Raw genomic sequence first — 6,692 nt, 5'->3', positions numbered from 1 at the left:
GGCCCGCTCAGTCAATCACTGTGACGATGACGATATATGGCAAAATCACCTCTGGATGTTTCAACCCCCTGATATGTTTATTCTGCCGTCCTTTATCTTCCCCTCCATCTTCACGGTGTTCATTGTGACGATGACGATACATGGCAAAATCACCTCTGGATGTTTCAACCCCCTGATATGTTTATTCTACCGTCCTTTATCTTCCCCTCCATCTTTATAGTGTTCATTAAGCACTCTTGTGTGTGACGGGTGCAGGATTGGATGCTCTGCTGAACACCTGTTCAGCTTTAGGACTTGCCGCTAATGATATTGACATGGACAAACACAACAGAAAAGCGCTTGGAGGGAGAGATAATTACATCCGAGGGATGAATGAAGATTCGAGCTAAATGCATATAGTGTCGGGATGTGGGGGCGATAGAGCTCTTCTGATAATTACTGAGGTGGTTAGGGTCCAGCAATATGCTCAGCCATGTGCAAAAAGGGTCCCTAATGGCAGGAGGAGGCCCCTCTAGGGTATTTATGCTGGACTCATTTCTTAATTATGGTATTTGTTAAGCACTTAATATGTGTTGAACCCTGCTCCAAGCACTGGGGTCAATTCAAGTGAAACAGGTAAGACACAGTCCCTGCCCCGCGTGGGGCCCACAGCCTAGGTGGGAGGAGAACAGGTTTTGAATCCACATTTTTACAGTTGAGGAAGCTGAGGCACAAAGAAGTTAAGTGACTTGCCCAAGGTCTCACAGCAAGCAAGTGGCAGACGTGAGATTAGAACTCAGGTCTCCTGACCTGCGCTCTTTCCATTAGATTGTTTCTTCTACTAATTCAGTCCCGGCAAGAGGCGAGATTGGAAAGGGTATCATTGGTGGCTGTAAATAACACTGTTTGGGATCATTATTCCAAAGAGCAGCAGATCTTGCCCCGCCTCTAACAAATTGATTCATGCAGTGAGCATTCCACATATGCACAGAGTTGCATTCTCACATACCTGGCTATTTCTGAAGGTGATAAAAAGCTATTTTTGCCATGCTTTAAGTGTAGGGTACTCAAAAGTCAAGCCTAATTCTGATTTAACAAGACAAAGCTTGCCCCCTGACTTCTATATGGTCCTTCCTAAATCCTCTGATTAAGACAGTGCTCTAGTCCAAGCAGAAACCTTTAGTTTCCTTATCAGTGCTAATCATTTGGCCAAAATTAAACATCAGCAGAGGGAGTATGTAGGAGGCCAGGAGACTTAGAGTTTGGACAAGGACACTGGAGCGAATACTTATGTTCCCAGAAGATTAAACTGCATTTTATTGCCGAGTGGAATGAGTTAAATTCATATTTTAAAGCTACACGGTGCTATGTTATGGTGCTATGGCAACAGGTAGTTAAAAGACAGAAGCATCAGAAATTCTCTGAAATGAAGGCCCGTATGGGAGTCATTTCTGGAAAATGAACCAGGGTTCACACAGGGTAGTGGTTCTCAGTAGTCCCCTTGGTTCTTCAGAATTTAGGTCATGTAAAAGCAGCGTGGCCTAGTGGATAGAGCACAGGCCTGGGAGTAAGAAGGATTTGGGTTCTAATCCCGGCTCCGCCGTTTGTCTGCCATGTGATCCTGAGCAAGTCATTTGACTTCTCTGTGCCTCAGTTACCTCATCTGTGAATTGGGGAATTAAGACTGTGAGCCCAATGTCGTACAGAGAACGTGTCCAACCCAGTTTGCTCATATTTACCACAGCACCTAGTACAGTGCCTAGCACATAGTAAGTGCTTAACAAATATTATTATTATTATTTGGGAGAGGCTAAACATGGGAATGACAGTTTATTTGAGGAAAGACTCCAGATAAACATGTCATGTCTTTTTAAGCCTCTTTTCCCTAAAAAAGGGAAATAATAATAATAATTATGGTATTTGTTATGCACCTCAATGATCTCTTTCTTGCCAAATCCAATGACCTCTCCTTCATCCTAATCCTCGTCGACTTCTCAACTGCCTTGGACACTGTCTACCATCCCCTTCTCCTGGAAACATTATCCAACCTTGGCTTCACTGACACTGTCGTCTCCTGGTTCTCCCCCTGACTCTCTGGCTTTTCATTCTCAATCTCTTTTGCAGGCTTCTCCTCTGCCTCCCGCCCTATAACTGTGGGAGTCCCTCTAGGCTCAGTTCTGGGTTCCCTTCTATTCTTCATCTACACCCTCTCCCTTGGAGAACTAATTTGCTTCGATGGCTTCAACTACCACTTCTGTTCTGCAGATAATTCCCGAATCTGTACCTTCGGCCCTTATGTCTCTCCCTTTCTGCAGTCTCACATTTCCTCCCGCCTTCAAGGCATCTCTACCCGCCAACATCTTAAACTTAACATGTCCAAAACAAAGCTCATTATCTTCTTGACCAAACCCTGTCCACTCCCCAAAGCTCCCATCACTGTAGACAGCAACACTATTCTTCCTGTCTCACAAGTCTATTACCTTGGTGTGATTCTCAACTCCTCTTATTCAATCCACATAGTCAATCCATCACTAAATCCCGCTGGTTTGACCTTCACAACATTGCTAAAATCCACCTTTTCCTCACCATCCAAATGGCTACACATTAATCACTTATCCTTTTCCTTCTTGATTATCGCATCAGCTTCTTCTCTGCCTTCCCTGCCTACTGTCTTTCCTCACTTCAGTCCATATTTCACTATGCTGCCTGGATCATTTTTCTATAAAACCATTCAGTGCACATTTCCCCACTCCTCCAGGGGTTGCCCACCCACCTCCGAATCCAACAGAAACTCCTCACCATAGGCTTTAAAGCTCTCCATCACCTTGCACCCTCCTATCTCATTTTGCTGCTATCCTACTATAACCCAGCCCTCACACTTTGCTTCTCTAATGCCAACTTAATCCCTAAATCTCAGTCTCATCTATCTCACCACTGACCTTTCGCCCACCTCCTGCCTCTGGTCTGGAATGCCCTCCCTCTTCGTATATGACAGACAATTATTCTTCCCCACCTTCACAGCCTTATAGAAGGCACAACTCCTCCAAGAGGAATTCCCTGACTAAGCCCTCATTTCCTCTTCTCTCACTCCCTTTGGCATTATCCTGATTTGCTCCCTTAATTCACCACCCTTTCACAGCACTTATGTACATATCCGTAAATATTTACATTAACATCTGTCTCTCACTCTAGACCGTAAACTCACTGTGAGCAGGGAATGTGTCCATGAACACTGTTGTTTAATTGTACTCTCCCAAGTGCTTAGTACAGTGCTGTGCACTCAGTAAGCATGCAGTAAATATAATTGACTGAATTGATTACTATGTGCTAAACACTGGAGGAGATACAAGATAATCAGGTCCCATGTGGGGATCACAATCTAAAGGGAAGGGAGAACAAATATTGAACCCCTCCTCCATTTTGCAGATGAGGGAACTGAGGCATAGAGAAGTAAAGCGACATCCCTAAGGTCACAAAGCAGATGAGTAATAGAGCTGTGTCCTCTGACTCCCAGGGCTGGGTTCTTTCCACTAGGTCACACAGCTTCCCTTAATACAAGTTTCTCTCACCAACCTGATTCTGGGGCTATCTTCTGCTTGTCTTGCCTTATGCCTTCAAGTCGTCTCTGACCCATAGAGACGCCATGGACACATCTCTCCCAGAACGTCCCACCTCCATCTGCAATCATTCCGGTAGTGGATCCAAAGAGTTTTCTTGGTCAAAATATGGAAGTGGTTTACCATTGCCTCCTTCTGCGCAGTAAACTTGAGTCTCCGCCTTCGACTCTTTCTCGTGCCGCTGCTGCCCAGCACAGGGGAATTTTGATCTGTAGCAGATTGCCTTCCACTCGCTAGCCACTGCCCAAGCTAGGAAGGGAATGGACATGCTTCTGCTTGACTCTCCCTCCCATAGTCAAGACTGGTAGAGTACTGGAAACTCTCCAGGTGTGACCCTGAGAGGGGAATTACCACTGGATAAATGACTCCTCCTCTTTGGACCTTGTTTTCCTCTCCCTTATTGAGCTGAACAATCCCTTTTCTTCATGGAATGGCAGCAAGGGGAGGAGCCAGGCAACATCCTTGGAAAAAGAAATATGAAATGCAGTTATTAATCTATCAATAATTTGTACTTTCTCAAACTGTCAGCCCCTTGGGAGATGACAACCCGTAGAGCCTGTGGCTATTTGTAGGGCTGCCTGTTGTTACCCACTGTTTGGGCTTTGGTCTCTAATAACTTTTCCTATGTGAAGAATTTGGAAGGTTAGTCTTCATGAATTTCATTTCCACAACAGAATTACTAAACAAGCTGACAAAGAGACACCACCGGTAGGCCTGAGAAAGGTCCTGGCTCTTCAAATGCCCCATAGAAGGATAATGTCCATATCTGTCATGAATTTTAGATGATCTCTATTGCCCTAAGCTTCCCCAGTAATCTCATCAAGAGTCTCCACGTCACCCTAAAGGCTTTAGGGTAGAAGCTCAGGGATTCTGGGCCAGAAAACTTTCAGAAGCCTTTATTATGCCGGAAAAGGTGGCATGTTATATATTACATGTTACGAAAAGGTGAGGTCATGCTATATTGGTGGCCAGAGGGAAGCGGACAGGCACAGAGGCAGCCGGCTGGGATAGGGTTTGAGTAGGAGTAGCTCAGTCTTTTTGGTGTTGGTGGCATGGCCTTGTGGATAGGGACTGGGCCTAGGAACTAGAAGGACATGGGTTCTAATCCCGGATCTGCCACTTGTCCGTTATGTGACCTCGGGCATGTCACTTCACTGTGCCTCAGTTCCCTCATTTGTAAAATAGGATGAGACTATGAGCCTCATGTGGGACAGGGACTGTATCCAACCCGATTAGCTTGTATCTACTCCGGCACTTAGTATAATGCCTAAAACATAGTCAGTGCTTAATCAATACCACAGATATTGTTATTAGTGGTTACAGTATTTAGTAAGCACTTACTAGGAACAGAGCTCTTTACTAAACGCTGGGAGGGAATACATGATTGGGAGCTGGGCACGTTCCCTATTCATTCATTCAGTCCTATTTATTGAGCGCTTACTGTGTGCAGAGCACTGTACTAAGCTCTTGAAAAGTACAATTCAGCACCAGAGAGAGACAATTCCTGAGGTTGCAATCTAACAAGGCTAAGGGAAAAGTAGACTTTGACTCGTGTCTGGAGACCCAACCAGAACAACTAGCATATGGTAAGCCATTTCTCTCTCCTCAAGCTATATCTGGACTAAAAAGTGGGGTTAATTCTGTCTTGAGCATAATTTGTGGATAATTTCAGCCTAAACCCGGTGACTCGGGGCTCTACGAAAAGCCAAGGCTGGCTCCTACTGCTCGGTCTGGTAATCGGCTTTAAAATCCTTCCGGAGCTGAAAATAGTTACCAGGCAAACCTCTCCCTCAGTCAGTCCAGTTGTATTTATTGGGTGCTTACTATGTGCAGACCACTATGCTAAGTGCTTGGGAGAGAACAATATAACTGACACATTCCCTGCCCACAAGGAGCTTACAGACGAGAATCTACAATCTAGAGTTTACAGTCTCTACTCTGCTGTACTCTCCCAAGTGCCTAGTACATTCCACTGCACCTAGTTAGGGCTCAACAGATGTGATTGATTGATGGATTTCCTGTCATTTCCTATCCCTGAAGCTATGCTCACCTCAACACAGTTATGCTGCATGAGACAAGGTGAATGAATAGCAGCAGGGATACCCAAATGTCTGCTGTTTAGTGAGGTGAAATTGAGAAACCAAAAACGTGGAGGACAGAGGAAGGTTTTCAGGATTGGGTAAAGCCAACCTCGAATAGGGCTGCGGCCCAGGTGAAATACGGGCATCGGCTGCCGAGGCTAGACCCGCGTAGCTTATTACAATCAAGAAAGGAGTGGCTCTTTTTGAACAGAAATTTCTTAGGGATCAAGAGACAAGGAGGAAAAGCCAAAACAGCCCTAAGTGCTCCAGTAGATCAGTGGTATTTACTGAGCACTTACTCTTTGCAGAACCCTGTTCTAAGTGCTGGAGAGATACAACAGAGTTGGTAGACACGTTCCCTGCACACAAGGAGTTTACAGTCTTAATCCCCATTTTCCAGATGAAGTGACTGAGACCCAGAGAAGTGAAGTGACTTGCCCAAGATCACACAGAAGACAAGTTGTTGGAGCCTGGACTAGAACCCAGGTCCTTCTAACACCCAGAGCCATGTTCTTTCCACTAGGCCATGTTGCTTCTCTAGGTGAATTTCACTGTAGGTGATATTTTCATAAGTGTGTATGACAGATACACACACAAAAATAAATACAATACATTTTTATAGAAAATTTATAAAAATAAATATAAATAAAAGAAAAAAATCTCCCTCTCACCCAGGTTTGAAAAAGTTGTTCTTAGCTAAGGATCAGGGATGACCAGAGGGCAATCCCCTGAGCTAGCAGTGACTTCTACAGGTTATCTGATCCAGATCAAGTGGGTGCCTGTTCTTTTCTGTCAGTCTCCAGGGATGGGAACATCACACCCTCCATCGACCACTCCACTGCATTAGCATCCTGATCATCTTGAAGTTAATAATAACAACAACCATATAAATAATCCAGAAGTTGAAGCACTCAGTTGATGTCAACCTCTGTACTAAGCACTGAGGCAGACAGAAGAACATTAGGTCAGACTCAGTCCCTGCCCCAGGTGGGGCTCACATCTAAGTAGGAGGGGG

General features: G+C 44.9%; 1 non-coding gene across 1 annotated transcript; it reads right to left on the bottom strand.

Annotated features, from left to right (window-relative positions):
* Nucleotides 1-3,803: 3,803 nt before the first annotated feature.
* On the bottom strand, nucleotides 3,804-3,941 carry LOC114810605. The gene has a single exon (XR_003758301.1). It is a non-coding gene; the product is annotated as a small nucleolar RNA SNORA7 (small nucleolar RNA).
* Between the last annotated feature and the right edge of the window lie 2,751 nt (nucleotides 3,942-6,692).

This window comes from Ornithorhynchus anatinus, chromosome 3, assembly GCF_004115215.2.
Source record: "Ornithorhynchus anatinus isolate Pmale09 chromosome 3, mOrnAna1.pri.v4, whole genome shotgun sequence".
Taxonomy (NCBI): Eukaryota; Metazoa; Chordata; class Mammalia; order Monotremata; family Ornithorhynchidae; genus Ornithorhynchus; species Ornithorhynchus anatinus.
Note: the sequence above shows the minus strand (reverse complement) of the source record. Positions and strands in the feature narration are given on the sequence as shown.